This window comes from Limulus polyphemus, unplaced genomic scaffold, assembly GCF_000517525.1.
Source record: "Limulus polyphemus unplaced genomic scaffold, Limulus_polyphemus-2.1.2 Scaffold226, whole genome shotgun sequence".
Classification (NCBI taxonomy): Eukaryota; Metazoa; Arthropoda; class Merostomata; order Xiphosura; family Limulidae; genus Limulus; species Limulus polyphemus.
This window is the reverse complement of record NW_013665836.1, coordinates 133,300-158,515: the sequence shown is the minus strand read 5'-3', so window position 1 is coordinate 158,515 and position 25,216 is coordinate 133,300. Positions and strand designations below refer to the sequence as shown.

Sequence of the window (25,216 nt, the reverse complement as noted above, 5' to 3'; positions counted from 1 at the left end):
CCTTAACCACCTGGCCATGCCGGGCCACTCGAACTCAGTCTAAATCATTGTTTTTCATTTATAATATTCAAGTTTAATCACGAGTATATTTTGATTTGATTGGTTTGACTGTTGCTAAGCAAAAAAAAACCACACAATGGGCTGGATATCTGTGCTTTGTCCACCATGAGTATCGAAACCCGATTTTTAGCGTCATAAGCCTGAAGTCTTATCGCTGAACCACTTGTGGACAAGTATATTTTATATATACTGTATCACGAAGTACAACAAAGACAGGAAACTTGACATCTCTGTATGGGTTTCTATATATTGATTTATACAATAATATTTCTAGAAAAGATTTTCAATTTAACTTAGACATACAAAACTAGCCTCTGAAAATTATTTTGATGGTTGCTTCTTAAATTACTGTTAAAAATTATAAACTGAAAAAGTTAGAAAAATGTCAGAATTTGTGCATTATTTTAACAATTCAAGATTAAGTTAGTTTTATTTCATCTCAAATGTAACGTTTTGGTAAATCTAAAGACCTTTTGGAGAATTAATGCATAACCTTTCTCTAATATAATGTTCTAAGCCACCTCCAATAATTGAATTATTAATTTTGAAAAGGTTACCAAAGAGTAGAAAATAAAAGAATCTGTGATTGAGAAAAAGCAAATCCTAATAGAAAATAATATGATATAAATTTAGCAAATGATACATATATATAACAGTTTTATTAGGTATGTTGTAGAAGATGGGGCAAAATAAAATTAAACAACATCATAAGAATTACGTAGTTAAAACTAAAAAGAAACGTCTAAGTGCAAACTGTTGTAATATAACACAATCTACGATAAGGAAGTCCTTAAAACCTTGAACTTCCTTTAACAAACAAGGCAAACTTATATAAATACCCACCAACCAACAAAAAAGTAAAACATTACACTTAAGACTAAATAGTTATTGCACATTTTCGACCAATAACGATAATAGACCTTAAGCAGATACAATAAGTGACGTCAAAATACAAAACCCAACTTACATTTTCACAAATAACTAATGTGAAGATTGATATGAACTCATTTTTGGCTTAATCCTTTCCAGTCATGAAAGGGAGCCACGGATATTGATTGCTTCTTACAGTGTAAATACTCAATCAAGTTACTTGAAATGTAGGACAAACTTATTAAATATTGCCCGAAATCGGCTGAAAACCATACATTTGATATAGTTTTCGACTGTTTTGTATGTCACGAAATTTACAAATATTTGAGGGGAGATGATTAAAATAAAAATCCCATTACAAACACTTCCTTTCGTTTTACAGTTTCACTTTTTAAATTATAATCAAAACGTTTAATCTTATATTTCTAACAAGTTTCAACTTAGTTCATTTTTACTAAAATATTTTTGAAACTAAATTTTGGCAATTGAAGTAGTCACCACTTCAGCTATAAATCGTAAGAAAACCATATAAACTGACAAATTTATCAGCGACCTCAAGCCTGACCTTTTATAATGGTATCAGCTTATACTACGTTAGTTTGTTAGTTTTAGAGCAAAGCCTAATTGGGCTATCTGCTGTGTCCACAGCGCGGAATTGAACTCCAGATTTTAACGTTGTAAGTTCGTAGATTTATCGCTGTTCCACTGGGAGACGGTTAAGATCAATAACAAAAAATTCTCAACAATATTCTTGGTAGAACACAATTTATAGCTAATAAATATTCATTATTTTCAATGAATTATAAATTATGTTACTTGTGTGCCTTGTTTGAATAGAGTAAACATTTAATACATAAATATTCGAGTACCCTACATGTATTGCTTCCTTTAACGTTCTCTTTAAGTTTAATAAGGCTTACCTGATGTGTTGTCATTGAATAAAATTGTCACAACTTTCAAACAAATATATATATATTTTTAATTTAGTGAACAAAATACTAAAAACTAAAATATTATAGAAAATTCCAGATCGGTTGTTTGTTCCATAGTCATTTAACTGCCCACTTAATTCTATTGTTCTTCTCTGCAGGTGCTCCATCTATCCATGTTCTCAAGATGAAACCATAAAGTACTTCTCACATCGTTTTATTCACCGGACATAAATAGTTTATATTCTGTTCTATCCAATGGTACTTAAACTTTGCTTGTTATATTTTGAAATCTTTTATTCATTAGCAGTTCCCACTCTTATGACCTCACAGCGTGTTTGTTGATTGACGCCTGCAGTAATAAATAGTCAGACAGAGAAAGATAATTATGAGAGAAACAGGACGTTGTTAACTGTATTTTCAAGATATGATAGTTTCTTAGAAAATAAGAACCTGTGCTTTGAGATTGACAGAAAATCGTTAAAAAACTGATAAGTGCATTGTTTACTAGTGAGATTCCTCAAAGACATTCAGAAATGTTCTAAATATATTTTACAATATGGCAAAACATCAAATATAAAATACTATTATGTCAAAAAGTTTTAAAATATAGTTAGAATTGTTATATTTACTTAAAGTTTAAAACCTAATATGTAAATGTGCCTTCTACACTTGAAAGATGCTCATTGTGGAACTTGTAGTCGAAAAAATAAAATATTTTCAATCTCATAAAGTGGAATTGAGTTCGCAATCTTCTTTTTAAAAAAAAATAATACAAAATAACTCCCCCAGTAATACAAAGCCATTAAAACATAAGTGTCAGAAGAGTGAATATTTTTGAATAATAAAATTTATTCTAAACTCCATGATTACGTGCTCAAAGTAAGATTGAACATTTAATAAAAACCATCAAACAGTAGGAACAAGATAAAGAAGAAAGAGACTTAACTAAAAGACGATCAAGAGAAAGAAAAATTCATTTGGAAGCAAGAGACATCTATTTACGATAGTAGTTACAAGAATCATATATAAGAATTAAAGAAGAATTAATAACAAAAATCAATTGAATCAAACAGAAGATCAAGGAAGCCATAGGAAATGTACAAAAGGACATCAAGAAAGTACAAATGAAAGTAAAAAACAACGTCAATCACATCAAAGTAAAATATACAATGGCACCAATAAAGTAAACTGAAAGCACAAAAGGATATCAGTCAAGTTTAGAAGTAGATCAATGATTTTTCATTTAGCATCTAAATGATAAGACATTTGGAAATTGAACTGGCAAGATCAAGGATCAAAACAAAACAGCCCTCTCTACTTATGTTTAAGAATTTCAACCTCAAATAGTGTTAGGTATACCATATGGAGTAGGAGAACCTATTTGTTCTCCACTCTCTACTACCACTACTGTTGTGCCACTTATCACAACAGGATTTTTCTAGACTCCTCCAAGTACACCATTACCTCATTAAATTACACAGTGTAGTACTAGCAGGCAAATTTAACATGATCCAGTCAAAACATTAACAGATTTGACAGACATATAATATGGCAATGTTATCATGCACACTTTGGAATTATTTCTAAAGTGAAATAATGAACATAAAACTGCTCATTTAAAAAGACCAGCTATAACAACATTAAGCAACCCTCCAACTAAGAGTGCTATAACAATTACGAAAGTGAAAGAAGTAAACCACAGGTCAGAAGGTATTTCAATTGCAAGTTAAAAGGTCACTTTGTCAGGAACTGCAGACAAGAGTCTTTGGAAAATAGAAAGTGATTCCAAAAGATGCCAGAAAAGGTAAACTACCAGAAGCTCATTGGTGATATCAATAGAGTAATTTTCTTCTACGTCTGTCATGAGGGGATCACAGTCTGTTGGCACAATCCCTAGAATAAACCGGTTTCTTTATGTATTTTGCGTGAGATGTTTGTCACTGTCTTCAGAGGAAATCTGCGTAATTTGAATAACTATGTGGAGCTCCTAAAAGTAGAAGAGTATACTTCTTTTATAAATCATCAATGGGTCACTTTATACATTTTCCCACATTTAGAAATCTCCAGGGAAATGGCTTCGATTTTCACGTCTTTTATTTATTTTTTAGGGCGATAGGGTTGAATAATTGAACATACATTATAGAACAGATAATATGGTTTTATTTATCGATATTTTTCGTTTTGTATCTGAATTATTTTTTGTGAGACTTCATTGTTATTATAATTAATAAGCGGGCCCGGCATGACCAGATGGTTAGGGCACTTGACTCGCACTCTGAGTGTCGCGGATTCGAATCCTCATCCCATCAAGCATGCTCGCCCTTTCTGCCGTGGTGGCGTTATAATGTGACAGTCAATCCCACTATTCGTTGGTAAAAAGAGTACCCCAAGAGTTGATGGTGGGTGGTGATGACTAGCTGCCTGCCCTCTAGTCTTTCACTGCTAAATTAAGGACGGCTCGAACTGTTTTACTATTCTTATTAAAATGCTTCGAAATAACTAGTATTTACAATAATTAACCGAGTTTACCTTATTAGAAAATACTTCAAGTTAACTAGTTTTTAGAATAATTTACCTAAGTTCTTTCTGAAGTTTAATCGTAACAGGAAAGTATTTGTTCCAGCATTCTGGATGGCAGCATAATGCATGTTGTTTTATATTGTTCGATGTGCAAGGTCAGTTGATCCAAATAATAGTCTTTATTATTAAATTTATTATATTTTATTGTTAAAGGTAATTTCTCACGTATTTAATAGATCATATATTAAAGTAAAGCAATATTTAATATCTAAATAATACCGCATGTTATTTCAAGAAATGCTGGACAAACCTGTTATAAAAATGTCGTCCTTGTATTATCAAGAAGTGATGTGGTGAACTGGAAGTGAAACTAACAAAACAATATCTCTAGGTGCTTGGTAGTGTCTTCACTCTCTCGTCTTCTTCGTCACTGAGGGAACCTAGGCGCGTTCTGTTTTACTAATGCTCGTGAGCCGCCAATTTCTCCACCCAACACTGTCATCCATATACGACGAGTTACACGCTTGCGCATTCCAATCGTTTTACCCACTTATAGAAAGCTAGAAACAAATCCATCTTATTCAAGTACATCACGTTCTTACGTACTTGCAAAAATGAAGATTAATCATTTAAAACAACAAAGGAGGAAATAATAGATTAATTTGTTAAAATCGTTGAAACTTACTAAGAGATTAACGTACTACATTTTTGGATAGCAAGACAACTGTAAGTAGCAACGTTCTTAACATACAATTCATGTGAAACATTAAATTATTAGAAACAAATAAGGAAATACCATCAGTGTAAAATTTTAGTTGTTGTGATAATGAGGGCTTAAAACATATTATTAATAAAATTGTTGAAATACTGTACCTGATTATTAGTTGTTGAAACATGTTCCTTTTCAATCTTGTAATTAATTACACTTTGTAGTAAAAATGCACACCACAAACATTTACCTGTATTTTCATCATTAGCTGGCGAGGTACAAGTACTATATACACTTTACGTATTCCTGTGGCTCAGATAGACTAACATGTGGAAATGATGTACAGGTTCTTTGTGGTCATTTGCAAAACTAACTACTAACTTTAGGTCCTTCAGTTGCCTTTGTCGAATTCCACCAACGTTTCAAACTTCTGTAGTACCTTGGAATTTAAGTAAAGTTTGAAATTATATTTTTAATTATTAATTTAACCTTCAAAATGTTGAATATTTTTGGCTTGTTTTTTTTAGGGGGGAACTCATCAGCATATACAGTTTTTATATTTTTAAGCTTTATCACCTTGTGTCAACTTCATTTTCTATGCTATTAAACAAAACCAGTGTTTATAGAGCTAAAATGCAATAATGTCATTTACTCTTAATTATATCTTTGGTTAATCTCGTACCAGAACCTGAAGTTGCATAGTTTTGTTGAGCTTGTTTACTTCTTTAGCGCAAAGTTATCTGCTCTCTATCCACTACTGGTAATAAACTGCGGATTTTAGCGTTAAGAGTCAGCAAGCTAACGCTGATTCACGGGGAGACTTTACTGGGGTACATTAGCACTTTACTGCTTATTATCTTCTTTTTGAAATTACCAGTAGTTTAAATTAGTTGGTTGTCTTTAGCTTTGTATTAAAGTAATTGACGTATACAAAGGAAAACAACATCATGTGTAATATGTTTGTTTTGTTGCATATTTTATGTCAGCATCTATTCTTGGTTTAATTTAATAAGTAACCGAATCTCGATATCATGCTTATCTTTCAGCTTTTGTCAATATATTAAAATGTGATATTCTCCTGTTGATTTACAAGTTATGTCACACCGGACTAATACGTTTGTCATACGACCTTCACTGGTAAACATAAATTGGCCATCTCTGTGTGTAAAGGTTCATCCAGGCCTTATATTTCATTTTAAAATTTCCAAGTAACTAAATTGGTTTTATGTGTTCTTATTCTGTTAATCACTCTGTATCGCAAAACTGGCCCATCTTTACATAAAATAACACCCTACAATACTACAGCGTCTTACATTACCCAGTTCATCTTGTTTGGATTTGAATTATTGCAGGTAAACATTTTAAGATACTAATAAAGTGGTAAAACTTTTAAGTGGTTTGGTTAAATAAACATATATATATATATATATATATATATCATGATATCATCAAAGCTATAAATCTAATGCGAATAAGCCAGTAGGCTTAGAAACACTAATAATACTGAAACTCGAGCGACAGATTTAATGAGTAATGGCGTGTAAGATATATACATATATACGTAGTCCAAGAATAGAAATCGACCATCTACACGAAGCCATATGTAAATAACTGTGAAGCATAAATGCAGGTATAGTTCGGTAAAAAGCATAAAATAGGAACGAACATAAAACGAACGATAGATTCTAGGATCTAATCGTACTTTCACGAGGTCTCATAGCTGGATGGTGGAAGAGCGGTGAAAGCGATAAATGATCTACAATACCACTACCCGTAGCGACAATAGTTGATATTGCAGTTCCCGTTACAACAGAAAAAAAAGTTTCAGACCAGACACCTAAAACCAGCAGAAAGGATTATTCGTACTATAAGGAGAAGTTTGGATAATGGCCAGCGTCAATGTTTGCTATTTATAACAGAAGAGATATGAATGGACTCCAATATAGTCAGAGGTTGACTTCATAATATAGGCTACACAGGCAGAGTAGCTTGAAAGGAAGTCAATCCTCACCTTCAGGCAATATTGTACGTCGAGTGCAGTGTGTATTACAAATGCTATTCCACCTTTTTACCATTTGGAATACGGGATTTTATTTTTATTTCGAACAAATCTGCGTTTGCAGAATTCTCGACATACATAGATTTAGCTATATTATCGTGTAGGTTGCTGCTATGTGGAAGCTGGATGATCACAACTGGTGGTATATTCTGTACATTACTTCTGATGATCAATATTTTCTACCTATCTTCGTAAATGTTTTTATCCACGAGGTGTCTTCTCTTCATTCAATCCGAGATACTAAACAATTGCTTTAATTAAAACTTTCCTGTAAATAGACAAACCACCAGATATGAACCCTATCAAACCTGTATGGTCCATCCTGGATCATTCTCCGTGAAAGCGTCTCCAAACGACAAACTTCTAAAAGACAATTTCATACAAGTTCTTCGCCAGGAGGATGATTCAATCTCTTAGGCCTAGATTTCAGAGCTTGTAAATACGATTCTGCCATAAGTATCGCAAACGACAGATCCACTTAATGCTAACGTAATCTTTTACCCTTTTCTGCATGTTTTTTTTTAATTTAATAAAATTATATTCTTTCAGAAGGGGATGTTCATTAAATTACTGGTAGGCTATATAAATATAAATATAAGTAAAGAATTGAACTTTTACATCTTTTTAACATTTAAAAATAGTAAATATTTAGAGCCAAGCAATTTAAAATTGAAGACTAATCCTACTGTATAAGAAAACAATGTTCAAGTCCACTAGCTACGCTTATAACTACCTGTTCCATCGTTGAGCGTTTTCGGTTTACCAACTTGTTTGCGCACTTGTACATAATCCCGAAGTTTTCTTCGTGACAAGTCTCAACGAAGGACGGTGTAGTCACTCTTATATGTTTTTAAAAGCTCCCAATGTATTGACAATTGGCTTTTATAATCACATTTAGGCATTTTTTTTAAATTACTAGCCCCAGCGTTATTTCTTTAAGCTGGTATGCCATTATATTTGTTTGTTGAATTTCGTGCAAAGCTATTCGAGGGCTATCTGAGATAGTAGTTTCTAATTTTAATGTGATAAACTAGAGAGAAAGCAACTAATCAACATCACCTACAGCCAATTATTTTACTTTTTTACACCACCACCCCCATTGGCTGAATTGGCGAGCATGTTTCGTGAAGGGATTCGAGCCTGTAATCCGCAGATTGCTAGTCAAATGCCCTAAACTCCAGGTCATTCCAGGGCCGTGGTGTTTCTAAAGAAACAAAAAAGGAGGACATAAGGGAACTCGAGCCTATCTTCTGGCTAAATAATTGTTTTTTTTTGTAAAATGTGAGCTATTTAAATAATTAATGGTATAAAACCTTATTATACACTAGTTTTATTTGAATAATAAGATAAACCTATATTAATTAGCTTCTCACTCCTGTAGCACAGCGGTAAATCTCAGGGTCATAACGCTAAAACTCGGGTTTACTCGTGGTGTATAGCTCCTTAAAACAATCAGTGCTTATTCAGTTATAAGCAGAATTCGTTACATCCTATGCAAGTGTAATTTAGGAATTATGAGATGTGATTCTCATTAACTTAATCAACTTGTAGATTTACTTGTTTTACGACAACTTATCCCCATAACGTTTTATCGTAACGCTTAACAATTATTTATCACGTGTTTAAATATTCTATCTCATTTTAATATTTTTTGTCATAAGTAGTAGTAACTTAAAATTGAATATTTTGACTTGGCAACATTTATTTTCATAATTTACTGTGTGATTAATTAAACTCTGTCAGGCAAAGTGTGTCTGCTTGTTTTTCTGAATATAATGCATGTCCTAGTCGGACCTAAAATACTTAATACTTAAAACTACGAATATTTTCTTAGGATTCTAACTTAAACACTTCCACTATAGAGAGTTTGTTTGTTAGAAATTCTGGCTATATTCCAGCAAGTATCAATAATTTATAGAATAGTATGGATGTTGTAGTGTATTCTAAAATAAGGATATTTAAATCTGTCTCTTCTAAAGTTTGGGAAATGAAAATGTATACACCAGATCACAGTGATATTTCAAAAGCTAGTAATAAAGCAAAATCTTGCTTATAATTACTTCTAGTTATATGTACTTAAATGTATATTATGAAAATAATCATATATATACATATATTGCGAACCATGATGTATGTCCGAGCATTTGTCTGTCTCCCGTTTGCGCACGCAGGCAAAGCCTAACATTCACTTTTAAAAATGACCGAAGAACAGGCATGAATAATTTTGATGCCAAATTTTATTCCGCAAGCACTAGCATTCACATTTCACAGTGTGACGTAACTTTAAGAATAAAAATGTAGATTTACCGCATGTTATTATTGAACGGCTCTTAGCATGATTGAAATTCTCAACAATTGCTTTTTGCGGTGAGCGAAACCAAGAGTGCAACACAATTAAACATTTAAAGTCCATGAATTAACTTAAATTGATAGATTAACTCAATCTTTTCCCGTCACTGGGAACGGGTACTTTCGCTTATAGTGTATAAGCGTTATTACCAACTGATTGAAGAGGGATGTCGTATATTGATTTCCACGGGGATGCTAGTGTTGAGTGTTTCTAGTTTTGGCTTTAGACATATTCTAAACAGTGTTACTAATAGTAACTGCTAACCATGGTTAAAAACTGAATCCAACTGAGCCCCTTTTGGCCTTTTTGAAACGCCATTTGAGAAACAGAAATAAAAACTCTTAATCATTTTCCAAAAGAAATGGTTAATTATATTATCAACCTTAGAAGTCTTATATGATTGTGTCAGATTTTCAATCATCAATAATTTTTGACCATATAAAAGGTTAATATTTAATAATTCACATTTAATAACCTATTAGCTCCCATCACTGACAATGTTGTTTACATGTGAGCTCTTTATATACAGGTTTGTATGTACTCAAAAAAGCAGTTCATTCAATGACAGCATTTTGATTTATAATTTGTTCTCAATAAACAATAACTCCAGAATGATTATGGCTAATAACATATCAGAATAGAATCTTCTAATAGTCTCACTTTTCAGTCCGAATTTAATTAAGGTTTCATGATTTCTCTTTGGCGTTATTCTCAGACATGTCCTTGTATCATTTAATGAAGGAGTCGAAGCTGGCTCACTTCATTACTTGAGTTCGTGCAAGAGAAGTGTGAACATATTGATTATGCTGAGCATTTCGGCTTATATTTAGCTTTCGCTATTTATCCATGTAAGTGTCTAAAAAGCAGATTGTAAAACTTTTTTTCACAAGTTTAAGAAGCTTGAGCATTCTTTCCTTTATACGAAACTGATTTTTTCTAGGGAATTTATTCTGTGATTTTCACATATGACAGAAGTTTTACTTCAGTTTTTTGTAGTAACAATGTCTATGTCTATCAATATATATGTTAAATAAGTAACATTGTTCGACACATCGTATAGAATCATACATTGTTATATAAAAATACCATGCACAGTCGATTAGCAGCATCATCAGTCGTATATCTGCATCACCTGTTCTGTGTAGAAAAAACATGGACATTTAAATGCAAACATTCAGGAAATATAGGTCCTGTAAAATTTCTTGTGGTATCTATCGAAAAGAAATTAATTCATTTAGTTAGTAAAAAGTAGTTAGGTGTTAAAACACTAATTTAAAAGTGCCCGAAAGTGTGCTATGATAATTATTACATTTAACCTATCAACAGCTTTCTCTGTAATCACTTTTTTCAAGTAGGCATGTATAAGATTGGGACTTGTATACACTGGTCTAATAGATTACATGTACAATGCCTACTTTTAAGTATTATACGGTTGTATTCGACTAACCCATTGGGGTACAGGAGCTTTGAGCTAGATGTTCACATAATAGTCTGTGCCATAATGAACGATTTTGTCTTCTTCTTTTTCTAATGGAATGAATCTACAAATACTTGTGTTACATCGGAATGATAATGTTGTTTATAAGCATAATGTTGATCATTTAAAGCCAAGATTATGCCTTTTTAGTAACAATTGATCAGTCTATATCTGCAAAGTCACGCTCAAACTTTAGCTCTAGGGAAACTAAATATGCTATAAATCATTACACTTTTAATTTGTTCTCTGTACCTCGTGGTATTATCAACGTTAAATAGCCTTAACAATGTTTTTAAGTACCCTTCCTAGTAAATGATAAAGTTAAGTTGATAATTATATTTAAACGGAAATCATAAAGAAATACATCATCAACAGCTCCAGCTCCATGGGGATAGCCTCTGAAAACCAATACTGAACAAAACTCCATCTTTAACAGTATTTCAGAATGTGTTTTTAGACATATGAATGATTATGAAGCTCTTGTTCATGTATTCTGCCATTTTTCGAGTCAGTGATTTCCATCTAACTAATTAAGTAAGAGCTGCATATTAACTAGAAGTCCGTCAGAATATGTTTCACGCAGCAAGCTCTGAATTATCACAAATTTGATTGAGTTTGAAGCATAGAAAGAGACTGGAAACAATGTATTACACAGTGAAATATTCTTTATTCAAACACTTGCAAACACACAGTCAAAATCTCCTAAAAACTTTGTCAGCTTTTTTTGGTCAACGACTCTTTAATGCCACTATTTGCTGAAGTTTAAGGGGCATATTAATTTCAGTTGGGGGCATTGTCAGTAGTTTCACATTCCATAACCACACGGGTTGGGTTTAATACCTGTTGATGGGTAGAGAAGGTACAACAATCAATGCGTATGCTCCTATATTGTTGTCCAACACTGTGGGAGCGTCCTCTGCTCAAGTTTGTACCATCATCACTGGGCAAGTCGTTTCTGATTTGGTTGAACTTTTCCAGCACTTGGATGAACTTCATGATGATACATGTTCTGGGTTGTGATGTCCTAAACATCAGGGATGTAGTGGAGTCGGCTTACACAGAGACTTCTATAATTGAACGAGAGTTAGATTCTTGCCCTCGGTTTATGGAATGTTGAGTTATCAGATTCATCCATCGATATTCTATGACTCTTGAATCATTGTTACCCTGGCAGAATACCTCCTGGCCTAGAGAGGTTCAGTGTTGCCCCATGGATCCACCATCACCAGTCCTGGCTTGCTATCTCTCCTTATGCTGGTGAATGGATGTAGTCCAGCAGCAGCATCTCCAGTCTCTCTCTCTCTTTGATGGTCACGAGTATACCCTCGTTGAGTATACCGCTCGTATAATCACAGTTGAGGGTAGGACTACTCTGGGTTGCAAATGCTTATGAGTCTTATAAAGATTATTCCATTAGATCTTTGTCTCACCAACCTCAAACCGTTGTGGTTATTCTCACCTTTTTTTTCACACCTACGGTGTTTTTGATTAGATTCCCTTTACTGAGCTGAAGATGCAGTGATAAAGATGTCATGGATCTTCACAGTAACGACTAAAGTCCAGAAAAGGACTTCTTCTGAACCCAAATATTCTTTCTGATAGTCGTTACTAATCAGTGCCTATGGATATGAGTCCTTCAATTCGTGAAAAATATCAGTTTTATTTATTTAAAGATTCAATTCACTACCTCAAGAGATTGGAAGAGCACTTGTTAAGACAAATATAAACACACCATAACAAAAAAATTCTCTAGTCATGTCACCATATTTTCTTCCCCTTACTTTATCTGTGGTATTTTCAAGTTCACTGATTTCGCTGTGAGGATTGGTAAGGAGCTACAGAATAACTGGAGGTTTGTCAGAAAATATTTCGTGAAGAAAAATCGGAATTACCATGTAGCTAAAGGAAATATAGCAAGTCCTATGTTGTAGGAAGAGCAGCCTGGAACCTAGAGGAAAAGTGACACTGGTTATGGCCCAAGACTAGAAGTTTTATAATTATAAGAAAGGTGACATGTCCAATGTTTATTTTTTAGGTAGGTGTAACGAATTCAAACATTCTAGCTATTGAGGAAAGTGCATTTTGTTCAATGTTGTTGTTTTGTTTTTAAATAGCACTGGAAAAACGTAACAGCAACATACCTAAAACGTTTTAGCTGTTTTATATAGATATGTGATATTTCCGTGTAAAATTATGATAGAATTGCCTACAACATATCTCATTTTCGAAAAAAATTGTTTGAGAATAAACTTTAGTTATAGAAAACAAAAATAATATGGCCTTATGCTAAAAAATCTACCACTCACGATATACCTCATAGACTTCATTGTATTTTGGAAATTTACAAATAAAAATCGAAATGGCTTATTATATTTTCTTTCCGATACACCATAAGAATCTAAAACTAACATAGTGACTTTTTTGTATTTCTGAATTTGCAATAAAAATGTTCAGAATTTTAGGGATTAAAATAAGAACTTAGAAAGTTTGCAAATAGCACAAGTAAACATCAGGAATGCATTATTGCAATGTGATTCACAATATTCAGGTATTATCAAGTGTGTTGCCAGAATCCACAAGTACACGTACGAGAAATACCACATCAAGTAATTGTGAGAGCAGGGAAATGTACAAGAAATTGCTTACTTCTGATATTAAACACGGACGTCCCCCGGTGGGACAGCATTAAGTCTTCGGATTTACAACGCTAAAATTAGGGGTTCGATTCCCCTTGGTAGACACAGCAGATACCCCGATGTGGCGTTACTATAAGGAAACATATACATAAACGGCAAACTGCCTTTCGTTGTTTACGTAGTTCAGTTATCTAAAAAAACAAGAACAGTTACGCATTCCTTTCATCATCACGTTTTTTATTCACAATAACAATTTTAATATCTAGTAAACATTTTTGAAAACGTAATATTTTACTTATCTGTTAATTCTAAATATCATTTTACTCTTCGTTCTTACAGTATACAACGTCAGGCAAATTTCGTTTAGTGAATTCAGTAAAAAATAAAAAAATGTAAACTATAAAGGAAATAATCGGTTATTTTTACGACGCAAATACACGATTTTGAATCAGTATACATTTTTACATGTAACCACAAGAATTATGTTTAAAAAGGGTCACATGCAATTTTATAATATTACTCTGACTAATTGTAAAATTTTTTATCAACTACGTAATACCGCTAATGAAAGTTCAATAGTATGTTTTTGTTTATTCAGTATTTTTTTTAGGGTAGGAGTGTCTTTTTTCATTCGAAGGATCGACTCATTTTCCACATTCACTGTGATTGTGATGTGATAGTGTTCTTATCAGTATTCAGGATCACAAGGTTTACTGAAAGTGAGGTGATGCTGCGAATTACAAAGAAACGCTTTTGATTCAACAAAAACCTAATACCGATCAACGAAAGAAGTGCTGCAGAATTTTTATTAGTGATCTAGCATTTTATATTTTCACAATAATTTAGGATTTTACACTTTTATGTCAAAGCACGAAGATGGGAAAGTATAAGTTCAAACTATAAGATAATCCCGTTTTTTTGGTGGTGGATGGTGATGACTAGCTGCCTTCCCTCTAGTCTTACACTGCTAAATTGGGGACGGCTAGCACAGAATTAAAAGAAAAAACAACAACACACAAACGAACAACGAACTGTCAGGCCAACGTTCGTGTATATAATTTTAGCCTGTTCAGTGATATAATAAGTGGTTTAAGAACATTTCCAAGAGTCTGTAGTTCTTTCTTATTCAATATCTAAAATCATATTAAGTATCTGTTACTTACCAATGTACTTAACAAGACAAATCATTAAAGGAAGACATAAATCCGTGTGAGAGATGCTTCCTACTAGCCCGGTATAAGCATTAACATTTTCCATATATCCAACTAGTATACAGATTCCTTCACGAAAACAGACTTGTCTATTTAAGATTATGCACAGAAGCATAAAGTCCAAATACATTTACAGAAATACATAAAAATAATGTTAGGTTTTAATCACATTATAGCATGATTATCGTAACTTATATTTTGAAAATGCGTTATTAGAATAAATAATTTCAATAACTATAACAACAGCTTAACTAACTTGATTTATGCTTCAAAGTTTTCTAAAACAATGTCATGTATATAACATCTAATCAAAAACATTTTAGGTGTAAAAAAAGTGCACCCAAAAAATAATAGTGTGTTCGACTTAAAGGAATGAAATTAAAATTGGCGGCCAAATTGGTAGCTACACTTGTAGCATTGATAAGAATTGTACAGCAAATATTCATTCATTAATTAGCGAGGACGCGTACTTTGTTTTACACACCATTATGCCCTAAGTTGAACAGAAACGTGGCCTGGCTAATTTATGAATGAAAATTTGCTGTGAAATTCTTATCAACACTATAAGTGGCTACTACTTTGGCCGCCACATTCCTTTAAGTCGCACACTCCATCTTTTTTTCTGGCCACATTTTTTTCTTTACACCTATGGTGTTTTTGATTAGATACTGTTAATATCAAAATGTACATGAGTAGTATATTCTACAAGACATATCCTGTTGGGGTAACACATTTAAAAACATTTAACACAAAGAGCATGATTACCCAGTCTGACATATCTAATTGTTTTAGATGTTATTCTGGTATTCTCTCTCCTTATGCACTGTATATTTGGTCACCAAGCGTTGCGACCGTTGCATCTTCAGCAACTTACAATCTTTCCTCTTTCAAAAGTATGTAGTTTCACTATAGGCAGGTGCCTGTTAGTGTTTAGGAAAAAAAAAGTGGCCTTAGTGACAGTAAGCTTACAGGCCACCTTCCACTTCCGCTTTGGCAGCGCAGTGGCGATTTCATTCAACGTCATTATATAGCCTATGAAGCGCTGAAACCGTCATTCACCATCAGATAAATAATTAAAGTCAATAAACTTTACTTGGTCTCACTAGTTGAAAATTGGAAAATTTAATAATAAAACTTATGAACAAGTATAACTGACTAAAGAATAATACGAAGACCAAGAGAATATAAGAATCAAGAACAGCAGTTTCCCAATGCTGCTCCTCAAGACTTTGGACTAATAATTAGGTTTAGAAAATATATAATGATTAATGTCCGTACTAGTAAAATATGCTAATAACACAGGCCTGCGAGTTTTTGACATTTTTACATGTTATACAGTAATTCTTGTACTCTGAATCCGAAAATGATATCAATTTTTTTTTCATCACGTACAGATTTTTCACAAAACCTCATAACGCAATACATAAACGAAAGACACAACACGTTTATTTGGGACTAAAAGACATAGATTTCACACACAAAAATCAGGATGAATGAAAGTGCATATTCGTTTAACATCAATGTTCTTCCCTTTCCTTTAGTTTGTTTGTATTTTTGTTAACATATTAATAAAAAATGTTGATTGTGGTAAGCGAAATAATAATTTGATCTAATTAAGAGTTTTATTTTCTTCCCGATTTGTATGTCTGCGGACTTACAACGCTAGAATCCGGGTTTCGATAACCGTGATGGGCAAAGCACAGATAGCCCATCGTGTAGCTTTGTGTATAATTACAAACAACCAAACCTATTTGTAAAAAAAATCCTTACGCCATAGAAAAAGAAGTAATATTATTTTCGAAATCTGCGTAGCTGAATTATAGAAAATCCGTTTTTAAAACTAAAACAACTTTTATGAAGCTTAAATTCGCAAGCCCGTGTAATTACTCTGAACATATATTTAACACTTGAAGTATAAATATTATAAATTACTGATTAAGAAATGCTTCAATGTACAACATTTTTAAAGCCAATATACATCAAAGAAGGTGTGAAATCTGTGACGAATTTGAATCGCTGATAACATGGATATTTTCTAGGTACATAGAAAAATAATTCAAAAACCGTCTGTTACTTCACTCAAAGACATTTAAAAGTTTCTCTAAACGATGAAAATTCGTTTCAGTTTGGCGTTCTTCTTTGCTATGATGTTCATAAAAATTCATCGTCTATTGTACTTGATATATATCTTTCTTAGGTATATTAATTTCAAACACGTCTTCGCTTTTACTTGTAGCAGTTTCATGTTTCTGTGTTAACCTTCTTCTTTGAATTGTTAGTGCCCATATTGACAATCTAAAACAAAAGATAAAAATGTTGAAACGTGATAAAATCCCTAAAAGTTTATTAAAGCATTTAAGTATTGTTATACCCTGTTGTGGGTATTCCACCTTGTAGCAGAATTCAGCATTTTTTTTATTACATTATGAAATATTTTTACACGATGAGGTTGACGTGTATGGTTTTATCAATAGGCTATAGAGTTTTATGCAACTAATTAATAATACACAGCTACCTGGGGCATTAAAAAAAGTGGAGTTTCAAATTAAATATATCAAACTTGTACAGCAAGTAACTGTAGAGAGTATGGGGGCATATTATGGCATAACCAGCCCATGGGAATAGCAAACCTGCCAGAAAATTTACCAGTTTCCCGACAGGCTAGCCAGCCACTGATTTACATGATATAATAGCATATATATATATATGTATATATATAACTAATTAGATATATTCATTGTATGTTATTTTAATCTGGTGTAACCAAAAGTTTGACATCATAGAACGATAGCCTAAGTTTATTGTGTTTTTTCACTTTAACATTTGAAAGAACTATCATGCTTGTATAATAAATCTCGTGAAGGAAATTCAACTGCCGAGGAATTGGCATATTAGCCACTAATGTTTCAGATATTCTACGATGAGATGTAGCATACTAAAGAAATTTACAAGCATAAGCGGGAACTGTAATTTAACAAGAGTTGAATGTAAAATCGTCTCAATGTAGAATATAAAATAAGTTAATCATACTTGAGAAATAGTCCTGTTAGAGAAGTAATGTTTGCCAAAACCAGATGGAGGTGAAAATATCTATCTGCTGTCGTACATACGAGCTACAAGGAAGTCATGTATTTATCAAAAGATTAAGTAAACACAATGAATGAATTTCTGTCAAAAACAAATAATTTTAATCAGAAGTTTATACCTCGTTATCTCAAGTCATTTTTAAAGGATAGTTATTGTGTTTCTTGTTTGTATTAATGCTTTTATGATTATTAATGAAGCTTGTGAAATAGTTTTAACATTCTTTATTTCAGGAAATAAAATGGATAACTTTTACCTAGATAACATTGAAAAAATAGAACAAAGATTAAATTAACTTGCTTTGTTTGAAATGAAATGCGTATTTCACTTTCTGCACAATATCTGTGCCGTTACTTAAACAGGTATTTCAGGGGAGGAACTCTATTGTATTCATGCTAATCGAGCTCGGGAGATTAAAGTCTTTATATGATTTTTAAAAGCCACGAAGGAAAAAAAAATGTCTCTTGAGCGTATGAATAAATATAATATTTATAATTTTGCTTTTTATTAATCCTTTAATCCATGAAAAGCACAAAACTTAACTAAATAACACTTTGACTACCTTTTTTTTCTTTATTATCTAAAGCATAAAGTGGAGTATTGTTTCAAATGCTCCTCTCACGCGCTTGGAAACAAAAGAACATTAATTATTTTCAGGATCTATAATACTTAGTTTAATAATTCTAAACTGACTAGCCACTTTTATTTGTTATATGTATTGCACCAAAACTTTGTTTATTATAATGTAATATAAACTTTTTTGTTATTAACCATAAAGCTTCACAATGGCCTATTTTGTGCTGTGCCCATCGCTTATATCAAAATTTGATTTTTAGCGTTGTAAGGCCTCACACTTAACGCGTAAAAGTAATTATTCATGACTATTTAGACTGAAAAGAAAGAAATAGAAAGAATTTCTTTAGATATATTAATGTAAGCAAAATGTGAGGATGGGAGTATGGCCTTTCAGGAATGATACATAAAAGTTCATATTTGATTATTATGAGATGGCTAGGCTATTAAATTCTACTTTTTTCACTTTTTGCTAATGAAGATTTTAGCAATAGTCCTCACCCTAGACAGTTGCTAAATGAAAAAAAAATCAAACAAGGTGACCACATTAATTCTGAGATTCATAAGAAAAAAGTGGGAAGACGAAAGAAAGTTCCTTGACCAGATAATATTTCCTCAGGGGTATTGAAGGAGTTTATGAATTGGATATGTGAGCCAATTGCTACTAATTTTGTATGTTCTTGAATCGTGGGCAGGTGACAGATCATTCGAAGTTGTTTAATGCTACTTATCTTTTTAAGGAAGGTGATACAAATTTTCCCAATAACTATACATTTATTAGTCTTACATTAGTGATGGGAAATGTTTTGAAAGTATTATAAAATATGTTTCACAAAGTCGTTTAATACACATTTAAAATTTTGTTAAATAGTCAGCCTGATTTTACTTGCGGAACATTTTGCTTTAATAATTATTTGATATTGTTTGAAGATGTTACTGCTCATGTAGATGGGGTTGTGAGTGTGAATTTGGTACAGTTGGATTTTCAGAAGGCATTTAAAAAGCTTTTTAAAATACATCTCTAGATGTGGGAGATAGATAGACTGATTGGATAGAAAATGTGCTTGATGGAAGAAAAAGGAGGGTTGTTATAAATGGAGTTTAGTCAAATTAGAGTAATGTCACAAGTTGAATACCTCAGCACTCAGTGTTAAGACAGTTGCTCTTTATGGTTTACATCTTTATGGTAATGTAATGAATTATTTTGGGATATCATAATTTGAATTTTGAATAACATTATGATGGGAATAACCTTAATAGTGTAAGGAAAGAAAATGATCTTGGTTTAATTGATCAGTGATTTAAGCCATTCAATCATGGTGCTCTTGTTAGTGGTAGGACAAATAGAATTTCAGGTTGTGCCTACAGAAATATTGAATACAAGTCCAAAAAGGTTATAATTTCATTGTATAGGTCAGTGGTTAGGGCATATTTGCAGTATTGTCTTGGGTGCTTTACCATAGTACATTAAATTGTTCGAAAGGGTTCAGAGGAGGGCTACTAGGATGATACCTGGAATGGAAAAGTGATGATCTCTGAAATTTTCTCTTGAATAAAGAAGAGTTAGAGGGGATTTGATGGTAGTGTTTGATAGTATTAAGGGAGCTGATAGTGTTGATGCATCATTTTTATTCGTACTTAGTGGTGAGAATGGGAGGGATAGGAGACACAAATATAAATTATGGCAGGGTAGGAAAGAGGCATTTTCAGTTAGGACAGTTTTATTTAAGTGATTGGCTATTGGAATGGTTTGCCTTCACACGTGATGGATGCAGTGAATTTGTGGAGTTTAAGGGAAAGATTGGTAATTATTTAAATTATAAAAACTGGATTTGACGGCATAAATAGACCAGAAGTTCCCTTATTGTCCTTAGATTATATGTGTCATAAGTACAGTAATAGCTATAGTGGGAATGGGCCAGATGTGTAATATGTGCAATACAAATTAAAATCCCAAACACACTGCAAACAGCATATAAACGAAACTTTATAAGCACTTTAGAAACACCGTTGTGTACCAAACGAACCAATTGCAGAGTAACAAGCCGCCAAAGCACTTGAGATAGTCGGTATAGTAAAAACAAAAATTTCACAAAACTACAAAATTGCCTATCTGACTATCTTACTGACTGATTGATGTTGTTGTAAAGGCGTAGCTCTCTTTTGCCTTCACCTTAGGCAAATCTAAATGAACGCGATTAAATTACGCTACCTTGGCTGAAAGCGCTTTTCTTATTTTTACTTATAACCTTGGTAATAAAAAATGAAAACAATAACCATTCTGCAACCCTACTAACGAGCTAACAATACACTAGTAGTCATATTCTATGATTACGAGCACACTCTGTGACTTTCCAAGTAACAATACACCCTCATATCACGATTGCTAGATGAAAAAACGCGGACTACGTAGGTTCTTTAAATCCAGGTTTTAATTATGATCTAACCTTTAAAAGCAAAGTTTTTCGTTCTATACATCTGGCTCAAAGGTTCTGTGTTGGACAAAGACAAATCTGTGATAGCAGTCGGTGCGTAAGATGGTGCCAAAGACTGACACCGCTTTGCTTGAATGCTCTGGACTGGAAACAAGAATGATAAGTTGTATAATTTACATTTGCATAGCTTTAAAACTAATTATAACCTATTGACATCTAAGATTGTACTTGAAACAGTGCAATTTTTAAAATATGCCTTTAAAGGAAACAAAACGAGAGAAAAGGAGAAAATCTTATCTTGATAACCTTACAATTTTTGTACCAGTGAATATAGCATCATTATAAGAATAGAGATAAGGTTAAAAACAGTAACGCTGAATATGCGACATAAGCCTTAATTATCAATCCAGCCAAAGAAAAGGCTTCCATTCCGGCTAGATGGAAGAAAAACTATAGCAAAAATATCAGCAAAAGCCAGAAAATGTTGAGAAGTAGTTCTAAGTAAAGCTACGAAAAGGATATGTCTAAAACCAAGAGTCACTCTCGAGAATTAGTAACAAAAAAATCTATGAGACAAGTGTAAAATAATCTTATATACAAAATTAGGAAGTAGGAACAGGAGCACCAAAAAGTATAGAAGCAAGGTAGGAATGGGCGAGATAACATCACAACAATTGGTTTTTTCTGACATGCTGCAAAACACAGATTAGATAAATAAATCTGCCTACATAACATAAAAAATTAGATAAAATAGGCGTAACTTAACATAAAGTTGAGTTATTATATAAGCTATGAATACTTTGTTAAATAACCAGACTCTATTTCATCATTTATTTTAAATATATGCGACTAGTAGCAAAACCTTTGATATATGTTACTGAAATTATGATCGAGTGCTTTGCCTGTATGTGTGGATAGCAGTGATACATAAAGAGATGATAAAAATTTACTAATTATGTTCGAAATTCATATGTATACGGTCATTGGAATAGAAAATATAAGTGTTTTTCGACATGAACGTTTAAAGACAATTCAAAATAGAACTTCGGTGTAATATTTACTAACAGCTTAATGAATTGATTTCTAAGAATTAAATTATGTGGATTGTAAGAAAGGCATAAAATGAATAAACTGAACATTTTGGGACAGCAATGCGTTTAATGCTGCTAAGTGGTCAAAGTTTTTATTCAAAAAATTACGATTGATGATTTCTAGAAAAGTGGCAGGATAGCGATTTTGTTTAAATTTGTTATATGTTGTATTAACTTAGTTGGCAAGTGACCAGATGAGGTTTGTAGTTAGGGGATGAGCTGTCGAGGAGCGTATGATAGCTAGTGAAGGTTTTCTTGCGGTATTTAAGCGTGGAAAACCATTACATTCTCGATTTACAAGAAGGGTAGACAAAGGCTGTTATCAGTTTCATTAGAATCCTCTGAGGGCTTACAACGTAAAAATACCGGGTTTCAATACCCGTAGTAGGCACAGCACAGGTATCCCATGTGTATTTTTTGCTTAGCAATAAAGCAAACAAACAGACGGTTTCGTAAGTAAAATTTTTGTTAGAGTGACATAAGTTTAAATATTCTAGAAGTTAGGTGCATGATATCTAGAACAAAATTTCATCGACACTGTATAATGGAATGGTTTCACTTCGTAGGGCCATTTTTCAAACGGTTGATTATAGTGATATAGGAAGGTATTACCTATCGTCGGTCGCATCATCTTATATTAACGTCATCGAATAAGTAACTCTGTTAAGAAACGCGAAACATAAGTTATCTGTACTTCAAAACTAAATACAATAATTTGTATTTGACGTACTGGGGTATAAGAAGATCAGGAAGGATTAAAGAGAAACCACGGGAAACAACGTAACCTCTACGGACTTACAGCGTTAAATTACGGGGTTCGATTCACTGCGGTGAACACAGCAGATAGCCCTATGTGGTTTTGCTCTAATACAAAGAAATAAGTCAGAATAATGATATTAGACATCACAACTCATGTCTTGAATATTCACGCTAAGCTTTATGTGTAATAATAATAATTTAAAATATGTTATTAGGATTTCAATTATTTCAATTTTAAAAAAATATACATAATTATAAAAAACGGCAATATCTTATTAAAATCATGTTTCAGTGTTCTTTTCATTGAGAATTGTGGATGCAAATGTGACGTTCTGTATATTGATTATTTGAAATAGAAAACACATCAACAGAGGAATGTTAAAGGCTATAAAAGTTTTTACCTAGAAAGATGAGTATCAGCTGTTAATGCCACGTACATTAGAAAAATACACATTTATGAGAAAAAATAAGGAACTTTAAGAACTTATGAGTGAAGGTACAGAATAGTAATGTGTCAACTACATTATGTCTGCCAAACCCTGTGCAGACGAGGCCTTTTACCCAGTACCAGGGAAAATGCTCGATTTCCTGAGATGAAAGCATATCTGCTTTATGATAGCTATGAGTAACAAACGTGAACGTTATTGCAGCATGTGCTCAGAACCTCTGAATTGTAAATATTCTTTTAAAAAACTTTTTTTTTACATTTTTTGAGTTTAGATTTATAGCCTTTTTCTTTGCAGATAAATAAATTTTATTAATATGTTAAAAATATAAATTCATAAAACAATAATAAGAAAATTAAGTTAAACAGGAACATACAAATTATGTTGAAAAATGAAAAGTCCTGATTAAAATAACATTGTCAACGTTTGGGAATTGAACGGTTGCATATTTAGTAGCGTTGTACAGCAGACTGGTTATTTTCATTAATTTACACGAATTTATTCGGAAATGTGGAGTATTTCCAGTTTATTAAAATGTTATAAATAGTAGTTCACATACTTTGTACACGTTTAATATACATAATTCATAATTAAATCGTTAGACAACATAGAAAATTCATGTAGTTGGGCAATTTAAATGAATTAGTGAGGCTCTTCAGCCGTTTTAAATTGTAAATTTAGTTCAGAAACGAAGTACTTTAAATGGGGATGAATTGTTCATTTCTGTTGTTTTAATTTTAAGAAAAGAGGCTTCATAAAAGCTGTCACAGGTTACACCCCCAGTAGTTCAGCCGTACGTCTGAAGGCTTATCACGCCAAAAATTGAGTTTCTATACCCGTGATGGGCACAGCGCAAATAGCTCATTGTGAAGCTTTGAGTTTAACTACAAACAAACATATTAAAATATGAAAAACACAATCGGTAGTTTTCCTTTCCAGTCATTTCAATGATTAAGAAATATGAGAATACAGTTTGATTATGTGAAATAGATTCAAACTAGTTGTGTAACTACAAATATGCAACTTACTATTTAATTTTAATTGGCCATTTACAATTTCAAAACATACATATTTTCATTATACTAAAAAGTAATTTGTTGATACGTTTATCTCCATGTTCCTTTGTAAAATACAGAAACATATACAAAGAATAAACAGGTGTTTCTATAATATCAACTTCTAAATGCAGTTATATTTTGGTAATATTAGCATTTACGGCAGTAATAATTTTAACACTGTTTGTCAGATCTTTCAAATTAAACTTTGGAAATAGTAACGAAATACAAAGGAGACAAATTAGAATTAATTGAAATTTTCAACATTTAGGTTGTGCAAGTAAAGGGTGAGAGTAAGAGCCTAAGATAATACATATCAGACTTGGATGAACGTTTCGGCAAATACAATAATATATACTATACCTCGCTTGTGACAGGTTAATTTCTTAAAATATAGTAACTCGTGACATGTTGGCCATTAACACGTACAAACCTATACACCAATAATAGTATATTTTGTTTTAAATACTTTTGAAATAATTGTAAAAAATTAACATATTATTAACATATCGATAACATATACGAACTCATACGGGTAACAGCAGTCATTTACGTGATCGTCTTTCATTATTGTAGATTGTATTGATAAAGTGTCAGTTGTATTACGTGTGCATTACATGAAATTAATTGTTGACGAAGTGTAATCTGCTTGGCACTTGAATGTAACTCAGTCTCGACAACAGCATCTCAGTCTTGGTCAAAAACATCAACTATATTATTTTACTCTTGTGTTGTTGAAAAATGCAGTTTCCTTGCCAACACGACACTGACAGTCACGAATCTCACATACTTGGTAACTAACTGATGCTATTAATGGCTGGAGACGGCTTAAATGGGTAATGAAGAAAAACTTTAATATAAGTTTAACATGACAGCAAATGTTAAAAGTTTCGACCTTTTTTAGACAAAACCTTTTTGTAATGTTGGTCCATTTTTTTCTTATTTATTT

At 32.4% G+C, this 25,216-nt stretch overlaps 1 protein-coding gene across 2 annotated transcripts in view; it reads right to left on the bottom strand.

Moving 5' to 3' along the window:
* LOC106478573 (sex peptide receptor-like) overlaps positions 1-25,216 on the bottom strand; it is a 239,866-nt gene that overhangs the window by 96,279 nt on the left and 118,371 nt on the right. Inside the window, exon 1 of one of the 2 annotated variants that reach the window (XM_013939128.2) lies at positions 4,693-4,830. The exons of the other annotated variant lie outside the window; for it this stretch is intronic. The gene's annotated coding sequence lies outside the window, so the exon portion shown is untranslated. Of the gene's footprint in view, positions 1-4,692; positions 4,831-25,216 lie in introns of those variants that run through there. 2 annotated transcript variants of the gene reach the window in all.